Source organism: Pristiophorus japonicus, chromosome 20 (genome assembly GCF_044704955.1).
Source record: "Pristiophorus japonicus isolate sPriJap1 chromosome 20, sPriJap1.hap1, whole genome shotgun sequence".
NCBI classification, from domain to species: Eukaryota; Metazoa; Chordata; class Chondrichthyes; family Pristiophoridae; genus Pristiophorus; species Pristiophorus japonicus.
The window spans coordinates 38,835,779-38,858,816 of NC_091996.1; the positions used below are offsets into that span (position 1 = coordinate 38,835,779).

The 23,038-nt window shown below is 47.2% G+C and overlaps 1 protein-coding gene across 2 annotated transcripts in view; it reads left to right on the top strand.

Moving 5' to 3' along the window:
• Window positions 1-22,568: 22,568 nt before the first annotated feature.
• The window catches only part of akna (AT-hook transcription factor), a 205,024-nt gene continuing 204,554 nt past the window's right edge, over window positions 22,569-23,038 (top strand). For both annotated transcript variants that reach the window (XM_070862780.1, XM_070862781.1), the window contains exon 1: window positions 22,569-22,641. The gene's annotated coding sequence lies outside the window, so the exon portion shown is untranslated. The remainder of the gene's footprint in view (window positions 22,642-23,038) is intronic.

Below are 23,038 nucleotides of genomic sequence, written 5' to 3' on the forward strand. Positions count from 1 at the left end.
AACGCCTCTCCACCATGGTCCAGCTGGGTGGGACTGCACTCGCCTGGTTCCATTCTTATCTATCTAATCGCAGCTAGAGAATCACCTGCAACGGCTTCTCTTCCTGCCCCCCATCGTTACCTCTGGTGTCCCCCAAGGATCTATCCTTGGCCCCCTCCTATTTCTCATCTACATGCTGCCCCTTGGCGACATCATCTGAAAACACAGCTTCAGTTTCCACATGTTTGCTGATGACACCCAGCTCTACCTCACCACCACTTCTCTCCACCCCTCCACGGTCTCTAAATTGTCAGACTGCTTGTCTGACATCCAGTTCTGGATGAGCAGAAATTTTCTCCACCTGAATAGTGGGAAGACCGAATCCATTGTTTTCGGTCCCCGCCACAAACTCCGTTCCCGAGCCACTGACTCCATCTCTTTCCCCAACTTCTGTCTGAGGCTGAACCAGACTGTTCGCAACCTTGGTCTTACATTTGACCCTGAAATGAGCTTCCGACCACATATCCGCAGCATAACTAAGACCACCTATTTCCACTTCTGTAACATCGCCCGTCTCCGCCCTTGGCTCAGCTCATCCGCTGCTGAAGCCCTCATCCATGCCTTTGGTACATCTAGACTATTCCAAAGCACTCATAGCTGGCCTCCCACTTTCTACCCTACATAAACTAGAGGTGATCCAAAAACGCGGCTGCCCATGTCCTAACTCGCACCAAGTGCCGCTCAACCATTGCCCCTGTGCTCGCTGACCGACATTGGTTTCCGGTTAAGCAAAATTAAGGATTTCAAAATTCTCATCCTTATTTTTAAATCCCTCCATGGCCTCACCCCTCCCTATCTCTGAAACCCATCGGGATGTCTGCGCTCCTCTAATTCTGCTCTCTTGAGCCTCCCTGATTATAATCGCCCCACCATTGGTGGCCGTGCCTTCTGTTGCCGAGGCCCCAAGCCCTGCCTTAACCTCTCCTACCTCTTTACTTCTCTTTCCTCCTTCAAGACGCTCCTTAAAACATACCTCTTTGACCAAGCTTTTGGTCACCTACGCTAATTTCTATGTATGTGGCTCGGTGTCAAATTTTTTACCTCATAATACTCTTGTGAAGTTCCTTGGGACGTTTCACTACGTTAAAGGCGCTATATAAATACAAGTTGTTGTTGGATGCTTCCCGCAATGGGGATGACCACATGTGCAGGAAGTGTCTCCAGCTCCTCCAACTCGAGCGCCGAGTCTCGGAGCTTGAGCGAGGACTGGAGGCACTGAGGAGTATCCGAGAGAACGAGAGGTACGTGGATAGCTCGTTTCAGGCGTTGGTCACCCCACAGATTAAAAGGGTACAGGAGGATAGGGAATGGGTGACCGTCGCACACCAGAGTATGGCGAGGCAGGTAGTGCAGGAGTTCCCTGAGGCTATCCCGCTCTCCAACCGGTACTCTATTCTGACTACTGGCAAGAGCGGTGATGCCTCTGGGGAGTGCAGCCAGGGCCAAGTCCACAGCACCGTGGGTGGCTCAGCTGCACAGGGGGAGGGGAGGAAGAAGACAGGAAGGGCTATAGTGATAGGAGATTCAATAGTTAGGGGAGCAGATAGGCGCTTCTGCGGCAGCAAAAGTGACATCAGGATGGTGTGTTGCCTCCCTGGTGCAAGGGTCAATGATGTCACTGAGCGACTGCAGGGCATTCTGGGGAGGGAAGGGGAACAGCCAGTGGTTGTGGTCCACATTGGTACCAACGACATAGGTAGAAAGAGGGGTGAGGTCCTGAAAGCTGAGTTTAGGGAGCTAGGAGTAAGATTGAAAGCCAGGACCTCAAAGGTGGTAATCTCGGGATTACTGCCAGTTCCACATACTAGTGAGGTTAGAAATAGGAAGGCTAGTCAGATAAATACGTGGCTGGGGCATTGGTGTAGGAGGGAGGGCTTTAGTTTCCTGAACAATTGGGACCGCTTCTGGGGTAGGTGGGACCTGTACAAGTCGGACAGGTTACACCTCAACAGAGACGGGACCAATGTTCTCGCGGGTGTTTTTGATAGTGCGGTTGGGAGGGCTTTAAACTAGCTTGGCAGGGGGATGGGAACCCAGGAGCGGGCTCTGAGCTAGTTAGAGTGGGTGAGAGCTCAGATGAACAGAACCCCAAGAAAGGCTGCAAAAGGCAGGAGGCAACAGAGCAGAGTAGCACTGGGGTAAGTATAAACCACAACGTGATAGGAAGGGACAATATGTATGAATATAAAGGGGCTGCAGGAGGGGTCAAAACTAAAAATCATGGTTTAAAAACTAGTATTAAAACACTTTACCTAAATGCACGCAGTATTCGAAACAAAGTAAATGCGTTGACGGCACAAATCATTAAAATGGGTATGATTTGGTGGCGATTACAGAAACGTGGTTGCAGGGTGGCCAAAACTGGGAATTAAACATACAGGGGTATCTGACAATTTGGAAAGATAGACAAAAAGGAGGTGGGGTAGCTCTGTTAATAAAGGATGATATCAGGGCAGTTGTGAGAGACGATATTGGCTCTAATGAACAAAATGTTGAATCATTGTGGGTGGAGATTAGAGATAGTAAGGGGAAAAAGTCACTGATGGGCGTAGTTTATAGGCCCCTAAATAATAACTTCATGGTGGGACAATAATCAAGGGAATAATGGAGGCATGTGAAAAATGAACGGCAGTAATCATGTGGGATTTTAACCTACATATCGATTGGTCAAATCAAATCGCATGGGGTAGCCTTGAGGAGGAATTCATAGAATGCATACGGGATTGTTTCTGAGAACAGTATGTTACAGAACCTACAAGGGAGAAAGCTATCTTAGATCTGGTCCTGTGTAATGAGACAGGAATAAAAAATGATCTCCTAGTAAAAGATCCTCTCGGAATGAGTGATCACAGTATGGTTGAATTTGTAATACAGATTGAGGGTGAGGAAGTAGTGTCTCAAATGAGCGTACTATGCTTAAACAAAGGGGATTACAGTGGGATGAGGGCAGAGTTGGTTAAAGTAGACTGGGAACACAGACGAAAACGGTGGCACAATTGAGGAACAGTGGAGGACTTTTAAGGAGCTCTTTCATAGTGCTCTATAAAAATATATTCCAGTGAAAAAGAAGGGCGGTAAGAGAAGGAATAACCAGCCGTGGATAACCAAGGAAATAAAGGAGAGTATCAAATTAAAAACCAATGCGTATAAGGTGGCCAAGGTTAGTGGGAAACTAGAAGATTGGGAAAATTTTAAACGACAACAAAGAATGACTAAGAAAGCAATAAAGAAAGGAAAGATAGATTACGAAAGTAAACTTGCGCAAAACATAAAAACAGGTAGTAAAAGCTTTTACCGATATATAAAATGGAAAAGAGTAACTAAAGTAAATATTGGTCCCTTAGAAGATTAGAAGGGGGATTTAATACTGGGAAATGTGGAAATGGCTGAGACCTTAAACAATTATTTTGCTTCGGTCTTCACGGTGGAAGACACAAAAACCATGCCAAAAATTGCTGGTCACGGGAATGTGGGAAGGGAGGACCTTGAGATAATCACTATCATTAGGGGGGTAGTGCTGGACAGGCTAATGGGACTCAAGGTAGACAAGTCCCCTGGTCCTGATGAAATGCATCCTAGGGTTTTAAAAGAGATGGCAGAAGTTATAGCAGATGCATTCGTTATAATCTACCAAAATTCTCTGGACTCTGGGGAGGTACCAGCGGATTGGAAAGCAGCTAATGTAACGCTTCTGTTTAAAAAAGGGGGCAGACAAAAGGCAGGTAACTATAGGCCGGTTAGTTTAACATCTGTAGTGGGGAAAATGCTTGAAGCTATCATTAAGGAAGAAATAGTGGGACATCTAGATAGGAATAGTGCAATCAAGCAGATGCAACATGGATTCATGAAGGGGAAATTATGTTTAACTAATTTACTGGAATTCTTTGAGGATATAACGAGCATGGTGGATAGAGGTGTACCGCTGGATGTGATGTATTTAGATTTCCAAAAGGCATTCGATAAGGTGCCACACAAAAGGTTACTGCAGAAGATAAAGGTACGCGGAGTCAGAGGAAATGTATTAGCATGGATAGAGAATTGGCTGGCTAACAGAAAGCAGAGAGTCGGGATAAATGGGTCCTTTTCGGGTTGGAAATCGGTGGTTAGTGGTGTGCCACAGGGATTGGTGCTGGGACCACAACTGTTTACAATATACATAGATGATCTGGAAGAGGGGACAGAGTGTAGTGTAACAAAATTTGCAGATGACACAAAGATTAGTAGGAAAGCGGGTTGTGTAGAGGACACAGAGAGGCTGCAAAGAGATTTAGATAGGTTAAGCGAATGGGCTAAGGTTTGGCAGATGGAATACAATGTCGGAAAATGTGAGGTTATCCACCTTGGAAAAAAGGGAATATTATTTGAATGGGGAGAACTTACAACATGCTGGGGGTCCTTGTGCATGAATCCCAAAAAGTTAGTTTGCAGGTGCAGCAGGTAATCAGAAAGGCAAATGGAATGTTGGCCTTCATTGCGAGAGGGATAGAGTACAAAAGCAAGGAAGTCCTGCTGCAACTGTACAGGGTATTAGTGTGGCTGCACCTGGAGTACTGCTTGCAGTTTTGGTCACCTTACTTAAGAAAGGATATACTAGCTTTGGAGGGGGTACAGAGACGATTCACTAGGCTGATTCCGGAGATGAGGGGGTTACCTTATGATGATAGATTGAGTAGACTGGGTCTTTACTCGTTGGAGTTCAGAAGGATGAGGGGTGATCTTATCGAAACATTTAAAATCATGAAAGGGATAAACAAGATAGAGGCAGAGAGGTTGTTTCCACTGGTAGGGGAGACTAGAACTAGGGGGCACAGCCTCAAAATACGGGGGAGACAATTTAAAACTGAGTTGAGAAGGAATTTCTTCTCCCAGAGGGTTGTGAATCTGTGGAATTCTCTGCCCAAGGAAGCAGTTGAGGCTAGCTCATTGAATGTATTCAAATCACAGATAGATAGATTTTTAACCAATAAGGGAATTAAGGGTTATGGGGAGCGGGCGGGTAAGTGGAGCTGAGTCCATGGCCAGATCAGCCATGATCTTGTTGAATGGCAGAGAAGGCTCGAGGGACTAGATGGCCTACTCCTGTTCCTAATTCTTATGTTCTTATCCTATGTGTATGTCCAGATCTTTATTTTGCTTTCTGTGCATTATTTAAATGTAATTTATATTTCCCATTTTTTTACTTCCTGCTTTGCAGTCTGCATGGCTCAGTTAGGATTCTTTAATCTGATTGGTTGAAGAGTCTCTCTGCTGCTTGATCTGCTCACAGACTCCACAGATCCCCTGTAGAGGGCATCACACTGGATCAGATGCCCGATTACTAGAAATCTCTGCTGAAAAGCCTGTGCAATGTCTCTGGACCACTGTGCAGGATGTGAATGGCAAAAGGTGTTCATTCACTGACATAACAAAATCCAGACCATTACTGGGGCAGATCAATGGGACACTTACTCAGCGTGTAAGCTGTGCTATATCTGACTTGAAAGTGCTTAATGCTTAGTTCTCGATGATGGAATGTGAAAAGTGTCCTGTTCCTAGATTGATATCTCTCACCTGGTTAAGCACAAAAGATAAAAATGAATGGACTTGTATTTTACTGAGTAATATGTGTTTAGTGCATGTATATAAAACCCAATCCTATCCCACTGTTGCACCGTGTGTGAGTAAATCAACACCACAGGCCGCACCTGACAACAATGTTTTGAACAAATGATATCTTGTCAAGCTAGTGGCTTGCATCAGAATTTCAATCATTTTATTTTCTCTCCATCTACTGTGATGCAAATGTGTTGCTTTTTATGAGAATTTTTTTTCCCACTCCCACCAACTGGATCTTATTTTTACTGCACTTTCACTGCAAATTTTGGATTCAAACCATGAAATCTCAGTATATGGAGTGGAATCTGTCAGAAACATTCACCAGCAAAAATTCAGAACATAAGAAATAGGAGCAGGAGTCGGCCATACGGCCCCTCGAGCCTGCTCCGCCATTCAATAAGATCATGGCTGATCATCGACTTCAAATCTACTTTCCCGCCCGATCTCCATATCCCTTGATTCCCCTAGATTCCAAAAATCTATCGATCTCACCCTTGAATATATTCAGAGACTCAGCATCCACAGCCCATGAGGCAGACAATTCCAAAGATTCACAACCCTCTGAGTGAAGAAGTCCCTCCTCATCTCTTGTGTGGCCTGAGACTGTGCCCCCTGGTTCTAGACACTCCCGCCAGGGGAAACAACCTCTCAGAACCTACCCTGTCAATCTCCTTCAGAATCTTGTATGTTTCAATGAGATCACCTTTTTCAATTGTTTTCAATAAAATGTCACTGAGCATTTACATGAGAGATGCAGATGAGGAAGATTGTTTGGCCCATCCAAATAATTCATCCAGAAAGGACTGACAGCTCTCCACTCCCCATCAAAGCATCTCACTATTTCATAAATGATTTCAAGACCTTTACTTCTACTATTCTGCTCTGAAGCCCTTTCTTTGTGTAAAGAACCCCATGACCAGGGGCTCTATGGGCTGACTTTGGCCAAGGCCTTCGCCCGCCCAAGTGCCACCCACAGTGCCGTCGATGGCCGCCAAGGTCCCTGGTGGTACTTTTGGCGGGGTTTTCATCGCCGCAGTCCCCCGAAGGTCAGCGGGCAGCAAATCAACGACGTACACTGCCAATCTGGGCAGCAGCTGGCGGGAGGTCTCATTCTCACGCTTGGCGCCCAAGTGTCGCCGAGGATGGAGTCCGGGCTCACGGAGGGTCGCAGAGGTAAAAATAAAATCATCACCAACACAAAAAAAACACATCTGAGGACCTTCAGGGACCCCATCCAGGTAAGTCCCTGTAAAGAAATAATTTAAAAACGTTCCACTTACCTTTTTTTACGGGATATTGACATTCACCATTCAGGACAGAGCAGCCTGCACGCAGCGGTCCACCGCCGTCCTGCTGCCGACTCCCGTCTGCACCAATCTGGCATCTCAGTAGGCGGGAGTCTACTTACGCCACTCGGCCGTCCATTGACATTGGTGGGCGCTTCCCAGCAGCTCTCCCCTCCCGCTCGCTCCAGGCCACAAGGAAAGTGACACTGGGCGCTTCGAGCAGAGAAATGTCAGCGACAGTGGGTGGCAGTGGGTGACAATGGGGACAGTGGGTGACAGTGGGCGACAGTGGGTGACAGTGGGCGACAGTGGGGGGCAGTGGGCGGCAGTGGGTGGCAGTGGGCGACGGGGTGGCAGTGGGTGGCAGTGGGGGACAGTGGACAGTGGGCAGTGGGCGACAGTGGGTGGCAGTGGGCGACAATGGGCAGCAGTGGGCAGCAGTGGGGGACAGTGGGCGGCAGTGGGAGGCAGTGGGCGACAGTGGGTGGCAGTGGGCAGTGGGCGGCAGTGGACGGCAGTGGGCAGTGGCTGGCAGTGGGAGGCAGTGGGCGGCAGTGGGTGGCAGTGGGCGGCAGTGAGCAGTGGGCGGCAGTGGGCAGTGGGTGGCAGTGGGCAGTGGGCGACAGTGGGAGGCAGTGGGTGGCAGTGGGTGGGGCAGTGGGTGGCAGTGGGTGGGGGAGTGGGTGGGGCAGTGGGCAGCAGCAGGCGACAGTGGGTGGCAGTGGGTGACAGTGCGCGAGGCAGTGGGCAGTGGGCAATGGGCAGCAGTGGGTAGTGGACGGCAGTGGGCGGAAGTGGGCAGTGGGCAGCAGTGGGCAACAGTGGGTGGCAGTGGGGGTCAGTGGGCGACAGTGGGCAGTGGGTGGCAGTGGGCAGTGGACAGTGGGTGGCAGTGGGCAGTGGGCGGCAGTGGGCAGTGGGTGGCAGTGGGCAGTGGGTGGCAGTGGGGGTCAGTGGGCGACAGTAGGCAGTGGTTGACAGTGTGCAGTGGGTGGCAGTGAGCAGTGGGCAGTGGGCGGGGCAGTGGGCAGCAGTGGAAGGTAAAGTCATCAAAATCGGCCCCAAATTTTACATTCATTAAATTCTACTGTCATGGTTTAGCTTGGGATTCTTTCATTGTAAATTTGAGAGAAGGTAATAATTTCAGAAAATCAATAATATTATATAAGAACACAAGCAGACAGACATCAGTTTACAGTTGCCAGAAGGATGTGCTGCAAGAAATGCATTCAGTGATAAAGTTAATCGCAGAGCTTTCTGAAATGCCAAAAGATCTTGTTAAAGGGGTTTTACAAATACCTGCCCCTGCCCCCTTCAGCCAATTCCCAATCTGTGGTGGGTGATGAGACGTCTTGCTGGTATCACACATTATAAAAATCTGCCCATCGTGTGGTTTTGAGAAGATGAAACTTTTACCGGTATTCCTGCATTGTTCAGATCCCTCGGGAATTGATGGTGCAGTGTTTGCAATTTGCATGTTTTGCTGATAAGACTTTATTTTACATCTGGCTGGAATCAAATCATTTCCATCTTGCTATGCAGTGCACGCTGACAGCTCTCTCTGCTGGCTGCAAGATGCACTGAACATCTGCCAGTAGATATATCAAAATCCACCAAGGACGATTCACCAACTCTTTATAGAAATACCATCTAATTTGTATTTGACATACTTTTGATTTAATACTTGGTCAAATATTAACATCTTAAATGGGAAAATTGTTCATTTCTAGAAGTGGGAAAGTATGGTTCCTGGCACTGGGTGGTATCCATCTTCAGTGGCCCAGAAATTGCCACCGGAGACAGATGCCTCCGAACTAAATATTTTTAATGAAAGTACCTGCTGGTTCCGGAGGAATGTAGACTTGTGCTCCGAGGGCTAGCTGCACAGACCGCAATCGAAGGCGCCTCTGGGACAACCAGGTACTTTCATAAAACAATTTTGGGTCGGAGGTGTTCGTCCAAAGGAAGCCTCCAACCCAACATTTAAAATAAATAAGAAAAGCACTTCACATATTTAAAATTAATTGAAACTGAATTGAATTAAATGTTTTAGACAGAAATGTATTTTTTGAAATTTTTTAAATATGTTTTAATAGGTGTAAAAATAAACTTACCTCAACGGACAGGGTTTTTAATATAAAAATTATTGGTAACATTTTATTTTTCTTTCTTTTAAAACTCTTACGCTGGTAGAAGCAGGCCTTACGCCTTCTTTTATCAGGCGCAAGAGTTTGAAGGACATTCGCTGGGCAAGAGTTGGGCAAATAGCCCAAATCTTCGCCTGCAAAGGCCCTTCTCCCGGGGATGCGTTGGAACTGTCAAAAGAAATGTTGACAGTTTGCAAGTGCTGGATTTCGGCTCGTGCGCAATGTGCGCCGAGAACTGACACTTGCAGGGCCTCTCCAGATACGTGCACATATCGTACGCGCCCGTAGAGGTCACGATTTTTGGCCCAGTAAGTTTTCTAGAGTTGACATGTCACTCCTATTATAAGAAATCAATCCATTTGTCAGACCAGTGTCTTTTCAGAAACCAGTTCAAAACAATCCAAGTCTGTTTTTCTGCTTACTAACTGCTTTCCTGTTAATGGGTTTTGTTGTACATGAATAGAGTCTGACCAGATACTGTGAGCTCAAAGTAACGTGTGACCTTAGTCTTTTATTACAGAGTGCCTCTCCAACCTGTGAGGCCTCCTTAAATACCTGTGCTCCCAAGGGTTTGTGGGATCCCTTGGGACTCCAGAGGATGAGCCCTCTGGTGGCTATACAAGGTATATACAGATTTACATACATAACAACACTCCCCCCCCCCCCCCAAGTCAACAGTGTAACTATTTACAAGGTGAGTCGATCTGGGGCCTTTCTTTCCCTGGTTGATCGTCTCGGTGCAAATGCTGGTTTTGGTGAATCATTTGTTGGGCCCTCGCTGGGCTGCTGTGCAGCTGGCCTTGCTGGGCTGCCTGGTGTGGTGAGTCCTGCTGGGCTGCTGCGGGTGATGGGTTCTGTTTTGTGGTCAACCGCGGTGTCGGTTTCCACTGGTGTGTATGTTGTGGGGGGTCAAAGAAGGTAGGGCCCAAAGTGGGTTGCTCAGGGTAGTCCGTGAATCTGAGTTTGATTTGGTCCAAGTGTTTCCGATGAATGAGTCCATTTGAAAGTTTGACCCGAAACACCCTGCTCCCCTCTTTGGCCACGACAGTGCCAGGAAGCCACTTGGGACCTTGTCCATAATTCAATACAAATACAGGATCATTGATTTCAATTTTGCGTGACACATTTGCGCTATCGTGTTATGTACTTTGTTGAAGCTGCCTGCTCTCTACCTGTTCATCTAGATCAGGCTGGACTAACGAGAGCCTTGTCTTAAGTGCCCTTTTCATGAGCAGTTCAGCAGGTGGAATCCCAGTGAACGAGTAGGGTCTCGTGCGGTAACTGAACAGGACTCGGGATATGCGAGTCTGCAGTGAGCCTTCAGTTACCCTCTTCAAGCCCTGCTTGATGGTTTGCACTGCTCTCTCTGCCTGACCATTGGGTGCTGGTTTGAACGGGGCCGATGTAACATGTTTGATCCCGTTACATGCCATGAACTCTTTGAATTCGGCATTGGCCCGTTGTCGCTCACGAGGACATCAGGTAGTCTATGCATGGCAAACATGGTCAGCAGGCTTTCAGTGGTGGCAGCGGACGTGCTTGCCGACATTATCTCACATTCAATCGATTTGGAGTATGCATCTATAACCACAGGAACATTTTACCCAAAAACGGGCCTGCATAGTCGACATGGACTCTGGACCATGGTTTGGAGGGCCACGACCATAAACTTAGTGGCACCTCCCTGGGTGCATTGCTTAACTGCGAGCATGTGTTACTTGGGACTCCAGGGGATGAGCCCTCTGGTGGTTGTACAAGATATATACAAGTTTACATACATAACAGGTTTCACTTTCAGTTTCATTTAATTAAAGGACCTTTTTACAAGGAGCTTTCATACAGGCTCACTGCTGTGATAGTTAAGGCCAAGCTTTTCTCAGCTATAATGTTACTATGCATGCTGCAGTCCCAAGCAATCGGAGACTTGTTGCTGCACAAACTACCTCCCCGTGTGTGTTGGCAGTGTTTTAATTGGCATAACAATCGACCGTGACTGTGAAGCTGTAACTGAGATGTGTGGCTATGAATATTGGAACACTTCCTGGGGTGGGTAATGCACACAGACCTGAAGATTAGTTATTCAAACTCAGTCTGCTAATGTTGAAATAATTGGTTTCTTTATATAATCAAACATTACTAGTCAGGAAAGCCTACATTTTAATCTTTTCACATTTTAATGTGTTGTATATGTAATAGAATGGAGTTCATTAGAATGCTGGCCTGGTAATTTTATACTTAAGTAGTCTAACCTTTTAATCTCACCTGTCTTTATTTGCTCATTTTATTCAGGATGGTACCTTGGAGGACCAAATGGAATCCGTGTGCGCTATCACTAGTGCCAGCATTAGAAGTGTACCCTCTGTTCACTGATCATGAAACTGTAAACAATGATTGGCAAACGGTCTTAAAATAAGTGGCTGCAGAGATAGTGGATGCATTGGTTGTAATCTACCAAAATCCCCTGGATTCTGGAGAGGTCCCAGCAGATTGGAAAACTGCAAATGTAACGCCCCTATTTTAGAAAGGAGGGAGACAGAAGACAGAAAACTATAGACCAGTTAGCCTAACATCTCTCATTGGGAAAATGCTGGATTCCATTATTAAGGAAGTAGTAGCAGGACATTTAGAAAATCATAATACAGCAAAGCAGATTCAGCATGGTTTTATGAGAAGGAAATCATGTTTGACAAATTTGCTGGAGTTCTTTGAGGATGTAACAAGCAGGGTGGATAAAGGGGAACCAGAAGCTGTCGTGTATTTCAATTTCCAGGAGGCATTCGATAAGGTGGAACATAAAAGATTATTGCATAAGATAAGAGCTCATGGGGTTGGGGGTAATATATTAGCATGGATAGAGAATTGGCTAACTAAAAGAAAACAGAGAGTCGGACTAAATGGGTAATTTTCAGGTTGGCAAACTATAACTTGTGGGGTGCCACAGGGATCAGTGCTGGGGCCTCAACTATTTACAATCTATAATAATGACTCAGATGAAGGGACCTGTCAAGTATGGAAGAACTCCACAAGACTGTGAGCTAAAACTGTTGTGACCTTAGTCTCTTTAATACAACTCCAGAGTGCCTAGGCAGCATGGCAGACAACCTTTTATACTCCCTTGCACGAGGTGTGCAGGTGACCCTTGGGCCTCCAACATTTGCGGCCTCTGGTGGCAAGTCTTACACAGTTACAATGTTTACATACATAACACCACTCCCGCACAAAGTCTTTGATACAAATTATTTACAAGTTGAAACGATCCGGGGCCCTATGCTCCCTGGTTGATCGTCTGAGTTCAAACTCTGGTATGGGTGAGTTGGTCGGACCATTGCTGCACTGCGGCGTGGCTGGTCTGACAGGACTGTTGGGAATGGTGGGTTCATCCTCTTGATTGACAGCGAGGTCGATTGCTGGTTGGGTGTGTGTTGGTGGGTCAATGATGGTGATGTCCTCTTCAGGTTGTTCCTGGTTGTCGGTGAACCGCAGTTTGGTCTGATCCAAATGCTTCCTGCACGTTTGTCCATTCAGTAGTTTGACTATAAACACTCTATTCCCCTCCTTGGCCAAGACTGTGCCAGCGACCCATTTAGGACCATGACCGTAATTCAGGACAAACACAGGGTCGTTAACATCAATGTCACACGATACAGCCGCACGATCGTGGTACATGTTTTGCCGGTGACGCCGGGTTTCCACATGATCATTTAGATCCGGGTGGACTAGGGAGAGCCTGGTTTTGAGTGCTCTCTTCATTAACAATTCTGACGAAGCATTGGTGTTTATACCTTTGCTTTCTGAAAACAGCGAAATGAGCGGTTTGTGGTCGGTTTTGAGCTCAAACCGAAGTCCAAATAGGTATTTGTGCATTTTCTTAACCCCATATGCACATGCTAACGCCTATTTCTCGATCATACTGTCAGCTCTTTCAGCTTTAGACAGACATTTAGATGTGTATGCAACCAGTTGAAGTTTGCCCGATACATTGGTTTGCTGTAACATACAGCCGACCCCGTATGAAGATGCATCACAAGCTAGCACTAATCGTTTACACGGGTCATACAGTACAAGTAGGTTTAGAACAAAGTAGGTTTCTGAATTTCTCAAAGGCTGTCTCTTGAGATTTACCCCAAGCCCAGTCGTCACCCTTATGTAGCAACATGTGCAACGGTTCCAGCAAAGTGCTCAACCCCAGTAGAAAGTTACCAAAATAGTTGAGGAGTCCCAGGAACGAACACAGCTCCGTCACATTCTGTGGTCTGGCTGCATTCTTGATGGCCTCTGGCTTTGAGTCCGTGGCTCTGATGCCGTCTGCCACAATCTTTCTCCCCCAAAATTCGACCTCTGGCACCAGGAAAACACACTTGGAGCGTTTCAGCCTGAGTCCCACTCTGTCTAGTCGAGTTAGAACCTCTTCCAAGTTGTGCAGGTGTTCGGTGGTGTCACGACCGGTGATCAGGCTGTCGTCTTGAAACACCACGGTGCGCGGAACCGATTTCAGCAGACTCTCCATGTTCCTCTGGAAGGTGGCAGCAGCCGAGCGAATCCCAAAAGGGTACCTGTGATATATAAACAGTTCTTTGTGCGTGTTGATGCACATCAATCTTTTCAAAAAGTCAGCCAGCTTCTGTGTCAAGTAGGCGGAGGTTAGGTCCAACTTGGTGAATGACTTCCCCCCCGCTAATGTTGCAAACAGTTCATCCACCTTGGGTAGCGGGTACTGGTCTTGTAACGAGACTCGGTTGATCGTTACCTTGTAGATTCTGAACATGCCATCGCTTTTCAACACTGGAACAATTGGACTGGCCCACTCATTGAACTCGACTGCCGATATAATTCCCTCTCGTTGAAGTCTGTCCATTTCGATCTTGACTTTCTCCCTCATCTTGAGCCCAAGTTTCGGGCTGTGCCTAAAACGGCGCAGCCCATTTTTTGCGCCACAAAGTGCGCCTAAAAAAAACTCACTTATTCTCCGGCTCCCTGCAGGTCCTCTGAAGCTGGGCACGGCGCAGCACGAGCTGTGGGGGGCAGAGCCAGATCCCTGCGCTGAAAACAGTGCCAGGACCTCTGCACATGCGCGCTACAGTGGGCACGCATGTGCAGTAGCTCCAGGCGCCCGAAACTGTGGGAGGGGTCCAAAGCATGCAGCCCCTAGCCCTGGCCGAATGGCCTTACTGTGTGGATAAGGCTCACCTCCCACCCGACCCGACCCAACCCAACTTGACTCCCGCTCCCCGGACCAGACCCGACCTCCGCTCCCCCATCCCCGTCCCCCCCCCGTTCCCCCCCCCCCATCGGACCCGACCTCCGCTCCCCCCCTGCCCCGGCGACCCGACCTCCGCTCCCCCCCCGACCTCCGCGACTCTCTTCCCCCCCCCGACCTCCGCTCCCCCCCCGACCTCCGCGACTCTCTCCCCCCCCCCGACCTCCGCGACTCTCCCCCCCCGACCTCCGCGACTCTCCCCCCCCGACCTCCGCGACTCTCTCCCCCCCCTCCGACCTCCGTGACTCTCCCCCCCCGATCTACGCGACTTCCCCCCCCGACCCCCCCCAACCTCCGTGACTCTCCCCCCCCGACCTCCGCGACTCTCTCCCCCCCCCCCGACCTCCGCTCCCCCCCCGACCTCCGCGACTCTCTCCCCCCCCCGACCTCTGCGACTCTCCCCCCCCGACCTCCGCGACTCTCCCCCCCCGATCTACGCGACTTCCCCCCCCCGACCCCCCCCAACCTCCGCGACCCCCCCCCCCCGACCTCCGCGACCCAAAAGCTGTGTTCTCAGAGTAAAATTTCAACAATGTTAAAAGAAAGCACACTCTGACTCATATTTCAAAGCTCTCTCATTCTGCATTTTCCCATTCTATTAAGCATGAAATCTTCTATTTTGGTCCTATTATGTGACTAGTTTTCCTAATCTGATAGGAATGATGAGCTCAATTGGTCACGGCTGCTGATGAAGAACATTAATGCATTCAATACATAAAAACTCCAGGTTAGAAAGAAAAGCTGTCCGTTTTACGGTGACGTTCAGGCATGTGGGAGCTGTTAAAGATTAAACACAAAATAGACATGTATTTATGTAAATATGGTGTGCTTAAAAACTCTGCTCCGAAGGGTGGATAGAAACGGCAGCGTTTTAAAAGCTGTGGATCTCAGTAGATTACAGTGTGTGGAAGGCAGAATGGAACTGACATCTGGATATCCCACACCCAGCCAATTAAAGAGCTTCTTTGTGCACAGTAGCAAAAAAATAGTAGAGCAGGAACAATTAGCACATTCAGAGAGTAACCACAATAATCGTCAGTGCCAAGAACAAATGGTGAAAAAGAATCTGCTCAATATTACAAAGCATTATTATCCACACTGTCATTAGCAAAACAAAATCCCAAGTTCAAGACGTTTGTTTTTGATATTAGTCTCTGCCACACTAAACCAATTTTGATGCACAATAGGCAAATAAATGATTTTCATTTAAATAGCTTTCTACACAGTGTATTGATGGACGTTCAGTCAAACATTATATGGAAATCACTTTGATGGCAACATTTATTTTTTTTTTCTCCAGTTATCACCTGAAAATGTTTCATGGCTACTGGCAGCCCATTTCCCACAGCTCAATCTTCATACGGCAGCCGAGCTCATGAGTACTGGCAGGTTATTTGCCTGTAGAGGGCATTATAGCCATGGCCAACGATGTTCTCACCCAATGCACTCCCTTCAGACAAGGTCTCTGCATGGCAATCTGAGCTGATGTTTTTCTCTCTCCCTTGCCCAGGACACTGCGAACAATTCTAGCCACTGATGGTCACAGATCAGATCAGCTATCTCTGAACATACCGAGCATCAAACCTGGGGTGTGACTGAATGGTGCTTTTATCCAGCACGCATGTAATGATAACGTGACACTGGATGTGAATCAGCCCAATCTTTCAAATAAAATTACATCGGATTACACGGGATATACGGCACAGAAACAGGCCATTTGTTCCAACCAGTCCATGCCGGCGTTTATGCTCCACTCGAGCCTCCTCCTGTCTCTCCTCATCTAAATCTATCAGCATAACCCTCTATTCCCTTCTCCCCCATATGCCTGTCCAGCCTCCCCTTAAGTGCATCGATACTATTTGCTTCAACCACTCCCTGTGGCAGCGAGTTCCACATTCTCACCACTCTCTGGGTAAAGAAGTTTCCCCTGAATTCCCCATTGGATTTCTGGGTGACTATTTTATACTGATGGCCTCTAGTTATGCTCTTCCCCACAAGTGGAAACATTCTCTCTGTATCCACTCTATCAAAATCTTTCAGAATTTTAAAGACCTCTATCAGGTCACCTCTCCGCCTTCTTTTTTCAAGAGAAAAGAGACCCAGCCTGTTCATCCTTTCCTGATATGTATACCCTCGCATTTCTGGTATCATCCTTGTAAATCTTCTCTGCACCCTCTCCAGTGCCTATATATCCTTTTCGTAATATGACAACCAGAACTGTATGCAGTACTCTAAGTGTGGTCTAACTAATTATTTTGGAAAAGTTTCAAGCAATGCAAGCTTCAAGTAGAATCTTCACTTTAAATTTTCTGACAGTCCAAATCTACCCAAACCTCATGATTCATTAACTAACCAACGGCAGCAATTGCATTTGGGAAAATGTTTTAACAAGAATCTTTGGAAAAACATGAACCGTGAGCTAACATTGAAATATTTTCTCATATCCTTCTACTCCTGTTTTAGTTTTTTAATTGATACCTATCGTACAATATTTTTAAATACAAATTTATAACCATAGAACTGTTGTTGACACTCACAACCTCTACTATATTTTGGGACACACTGCACAGGTGCCAGCCATGGTTCAGTGGGCAGTACTCTCACCGCTGAATCAGAATGACTTGGGTTGAAGTCCCACGCCAGAGATTTGGGCACATGATCCAGGCTGATGCTGCAGTGCAGTACTGAGGGAGTGCTACACTGACGGAGGTGCTGTCTTTCAGAAGAGACGTTAAAGCGAGGCCCCATCTGCCCTCTCAGGTAAAAGATCCCATGCCACTATTACAAAGAATTCGTCGCAGGGAAGTTCTTCCTGGTGTCCTGGCCAATATTTAGCCCTCAACCAACATCACTACAACAGATTATCTGGTCATTATCACATAGCTATTCATGGGAGCTTGCTGTACATGAATAGGCTGCCACGTTTCCTACATTACAATAGTGACTACATTTTAAAACATTGGCTGTAAAGTGCTTTGGAGTGTCCTGGGACATCAGTCACATAGAGACAAAAACTTGCATGGTGTAGTATAGGAAAAAGGAAGCACAGAATATGTTGTGCAGGTCGAGAATCAAATGCAACCTCTGTGGGTGTTGCAAATCTGAAATTAAAAAACAGAAAATGGAGGAAATGTTCAACAGGTCAGGCAGCATCTGTGGAGTGAGAAACAGAGTTAACCTTTCCACCACATCTTTGGACCAGAGCAAACTTTGCCAGATCTTCCGTTGTAACCATTTGCTGCTCCTCTGCACCCACCAAGTGTCTATACTTGCTTCCTTTACATCATCATCCCTGTTTTCATCGAATCACTCCTGTCTTCCAGCCTATCCCAGACCTTTCCCTCACACCGCCCCCTTTCTCTGGCTCTCTACTTCGTTAGCAGCTGTCCATCTCGATCATCACCCAGGTCTGATGAAAGATCACCGACCTAAAAGGTTAACTCTGCAAGAGAGAGTTCCCCCTGGACATGCAACTCTTTCAGACCAGGGTCTGATACGTGTGTCTCACCACCAATCCTGACCCTCTCAGATTCTTACACAGGATTACATCAGATATACGGCACAGAAACAGGCCATTCGGCCCAGCCAGTCCATGCTGGCGTTTATACTCCACTCAAGCCTCCTCCCGTCTTTCCTCATCTAAATCTATCAACATAACCTTCTATTCCCTTCTCCCTCATATGCTCGTCCAGCCTCCCCTTAAATGAAACTATACTATTCACTTCAACCACTCCCTGTGGTAGTGAGTTCCACATTCTCACCACTCTTTGGGTGAAGAAGTTTCTTCTGAATTCCTTATGGATTTCTTGGTGACTATCTTATATTGATGGCCTCCAGTTCTGGTCTTCCCCACAAATGGAAACATTCTCTCTGTATCCACTCTATCAAAACCTTTCATCATTTTAAAGATCTCTATTAGGTTACCCCCTCAACCTTCTGGCTGATTTAGAACATAAGAAGAACATAAGAAATAGGAGCAGGAGTCGGCCATTTGGCCCCTCGATCCTGCTCCGCCATTTAATAAGATCATGGCTGACCTGATCTTGGCCTCAACTCCACTTCCCTGCCCGTTCCTGATAACCTTTGTCTCTCTTATAATTCAAAAATCTGTCTGTTATGTATGTTAATGTGTGTACTGTAACACTAGACCACTGAATGTACCTTGACACTGTATACATCATACCTGTGCCACCAGAGGGTGCTGCTGCTGGAGACCTAAGGGTCACCTGCACACTGCACGTAACCCAGTATAAAAGGGAGTTCACCTCTTGGTATCCTCACTCAAGGAGTTGTAATAAACGGACTAAGGTAACTACAGTTCAAGTACTATACCCTTACCTCGTGGAGTCGTTATTAGAGTGCTTACATATATTACACTGTCTATCTCCACCTTAAATATATTCACTGACCCAGAATCCACAGTTCTCTGAGGTAGAGAATTCCAAAGATTCACAACCCTCTCAGAGAAGAAATTCCTCTTCATTTCCATTTTCAATCAGCGACCCCTTATTCTGAAACTATGCCCCTAGTTCTAGATTGCCCCACGAGGGGAAACATCCTCTCTGATGTAACTAGCAGAGTGGACAAGGGAGAACCAGTGGATGTGGTGTATTTGGACTTTCAAAAGGCTTTTGACAAGGTCCCGCACAAGAGATTGGTGTGCAAAATCAAAGCGCATGGTATTGGGGGTAATGTAGTGACGTGGATAGAGAACTGGTTGGCAGACAGGAAGCAGAGGTCGGCATAAACGGGTCCTTTTCAGAATGGCAGGCAGTGACTAGTGGAGTGCCGGAGGGTCAGTGCTGGGACCCCAGCTCTTTACACTATACATTAATGATTTAGATGAAGGAATTGAGTGTAATATCTCCAAGTTTGCGGATGACACTAAACTGGGTGGCGGTGTGAGCTGTGAGGAGGATGCTAAGAGGCTGCAGTATAATGTGGATAAATGTGAGGTTATCAAATTGGGGGCAAGAACAGGAAGGCAGAATATTATCTGATTGGTGGCAGATTAGGAAAAGGGGAGGTGCAACGAGGCCTGGGTGTCATGGTTCATCAGTCATTGAACGTTGGCATGCAGGTACAGCAGGCGGTGAAGAAGGCAAATGGTATGTTGGCCTTCATAGCTAGGGCATTTGAGTATAGGAGCAGGGCGGTCTTACTTCAGTTGTACAGGGCCTTAGTGAGGCCTCACCTGGAATATTTTGTTCAGTTTTGGTCTCCTAATCTGAGGAAGGATGTTCTTGCTATTGAGGGAGTGCAGCGAAGGTTCACCAGACTGATTCCAGGGATGGCTGGACTGTCATATGAGGAGAGACTGGATCAACTGGGCCTGTATTCACTGCAATTTAGAAGGATGAGAGGGGATCTCATAGAAACATATAAGATTCTGACGGGACTGTACAGGTTAGATGCGGGAAGAACGTTCCCGATGTTGGGGAAGTCCAGGACCAGGGGACATAGTCTTAGGATAAGGGGTAGGCCATTTAGGACTGAGATGAGGAGAAACTTCTTCACTGAGAGTTGTTAACCTGTGGAATTGCCTGCCGCAGAGAGTTGTTGATGCCAGTTCATTGGATATATTCAAGAGAGAGTTAGATATGGCCCTTACGGCTAAAGGGATCAAGGGATATGGAGAGAAAGCAGGAAAGGGGTACTGAGGGAATGATCAGCCATGATCTTATTGAATGGCTGTGCAGGCCTGAGGAGCCAAATGGCCTATTCCTGCACCTATTTTCTATGTTTCTGTAACGGCCAACATTCCATTTGCCTTCCTAATTATTGCTGTACCTACATGCTAACTTTTTGTGTTTCATGTACAAGGACTCCTCGATCCCTCTGTACCTCAGCATTTTGTAATCTCTTTCCATTTAAATAATAATTTGCTTTTTTATTTTTCCTACCAAAGTGGAAAACCGCACATTTTCCCATATTATGCTCCACCTGCCAAATTTCTCCCCATCACTTAGCCTGTCTATATCCCTTTGCAGATTCTTTGTGTCCTCCTCACAACTTGCTTTCCCACCTATCTTTGTATCATCAGCAAATTTGTTTACATTACTTCGGTCCCTTCATCCATTAATATAGATTGTAAATAGTTGAAGTCCCAGCACTAATCACTACGATACCCCACTACTTATAGTTTGCCAATCTGAAAATGACCCATTTATCCCGACTCTCTGTTTTCTGCTAGTTACGCAATCCTCTATCCACGCTAATATATTAGGACACAACTATTTGTGCTAACAAAATGGCCACCATTTCTCTGATTGGCTCTCCATTATCACATGACCTATTGCTGATTGGTCCCCTTGGAGGCTAAGGCACACCCTGAAGTTTTTCTGGAATGTGTAAATGGAACCGCCCAGCCTAAGATCTGACTACTTTGCAAATTGTAACATGATCCATTCTGACTTCAGAACCCACAGAGGACACATCTCGAACAAGCCAGCAAAAGCCACCAAGTTCCAGCCGAAGTCCCTTACCCCAGCGCAAGATGGGACATTGTGTGGGGATTGTTAACAAGTTTATTGGGTATGAAGTGAATAGTGACAGTGTTGTGACTTCTGGATTTCATCCACCCCAACAATGTCCCTTGTAACACACACACCGAGCTTTCCGGGAAATCGGGTGTGGGTGTAAAGGGGGTCTGAAGAACGTGATCTGTCTTCCCTGAGTTCCCTCTCTCCCCTCCAGTCCCCCCCACCCGTGTCTTTCTCCCTTCCACCCCAGGTTCTCTCTCTCCACCCACCCCCCAAGCTCTCTCTCTCTCTCCCCCACTAGCTTCTCTCTCCCCTCCCCCCCCCCGGCCTCTCACTCTTCCCACCCCCAGGCACTCTCCCCCTCCCCCCACAAGCTCCCCCTCTCTCTCCCCCCCCCCTCCAGTCTCTATTTCTCCCCCCCCAGGCTCTCTCTCTTCCTCCCAGGCTCTCTCTCTCTCTCTCCCCTCTCCTCCCCCAGCCTCTCCCCCCCCCCCCCAAGCTCTCTTCCCCCCCCCGGCTCTCTCCCCCCACCCAATCTCTCTCTCTCCCCCTCTCCCCTGCTCCCAGGCTCTCTCTCTCTCCCCCGACCACCCGCCACTGCCACGACTCAGTGAAGACTTGCGGCTCAGTCGAGCAACATGGTTAGGATCAACGCAGCCAATTGCAGGGTCCCACATCCAGTTCGGGCTCCATTGTGGCTCCGATTTTGGATGGGGTGGGGGGGGGCGCGGAGGCGCAGAAGGATGAGAAAATCATCAGTACAAATAGTCACTTTGAATATATTACCCCCAACCCCGTGAACCTTTATCTTGTGCAGTAACCTTTTATGTGGCACCTTATCGAATGCCTTCTGGAAATCCAAATACACCACATCCACTGGTTCCCCCTTATCCACCCTGCTCATTACATCCTCAAAGAACTCCAGCAAATTTGTCAAACATGATTTCCCTTTCATAAAACCATGCTGACTCTGCTTGACTGTATTATATTATGACTGTAAATGTCCTGCTACTACTTCCTTAATAATGGACTCCAGCATTTTTCCAATGACAGATGTTAGGCTAACTGGTCTATAGTTTCCTGCTTTCTGTCTCCCTCCTTTCTAAAAGAAGAGCGTTACATTTTCAGTTTTCCAGTCCGCCGGGCTTTCTCCAGAATCCAGGGAATTTTGATAGATTACAACCAATGCATCCACTACCTCTGCAGCCACCTCTTTTAAGACGCTAGGATGCAGGCCATCAGGTCCAGGAGACTTGTCCACCCTTAGTCCCATTAGTTTGCCCAGTACTTTTTCTTTCGTGATAGTGATTGTTTAAAGTTCCCCCCTCCCAATAGCCCCTTGATCATCAATTATTGGGATGCTTTTAGTGTCTTCCACTGTGGGTGAAGACTGATACAAAATATTTGTTCAAAGTCTCTGCCATTTCCCTGTTTCCCATTATTAATTCCCCAGTCTCATCCTCTAAGAATTAGTTAGGTATTTCCAGCATTTTGTGTGCGAGTGTGTGTTTTTAGATGTCCAACGCATTGCTTTTGATCATATCTTCGACGAGCCTCATCACCTCTTGTAAAATCTTGCGGGAGATATTCTCCACAATACCAGACGAGGGAGATCTGGAACTCTGTAACCTGGCCCCGCCCCATTGTGCCGCAGCAGCCAATGGGACGCCGAGGAAACGCATTTTCATCACACATTAACATAAATTATGGTAATAAACCTGCAACTTGGAAACGTATTGTTTACTTTGCAACAAAGTGAAAATTCAATTCCTCCCGGAACATCGCCTGGAACCGGCAGCACGGCGCCCTCCAACAACTCGGTGCAGACTTGTCCGGTGAGTAAAGGACTTCTCAATCACTCTTTAACTTTGGTCATTTGGAGCTGCTTTGATTTTTGAGTTGCAATGGGTCCTGAGAGGAGGCAGGAGCGGGAACACATTCCGCAAAGTTTACAACGTGGCGGTCCGCAGAATGTGATGAGCAGCGTTCCTGGCTGGGACCCCGCGTGAAATGGACCTGAAACTGGCGCTCCAGCCGCCCTGTTGCTGTGGAGACGCGGGTCTGGTCCGTTTGGTTTTATCCGGCCGCTAAGCGACGAGTACCAGGGACTGACTCGTGTGTGAGATTTTCCAATCCTGCCCGCAAGCCACGGCACCTTACACATTCAGCTAAAGGTGCTTTCTACTAAAGGGGCTTTTCTTCCGATTCGCCGGGCCCTTCTTCTACGTTCAT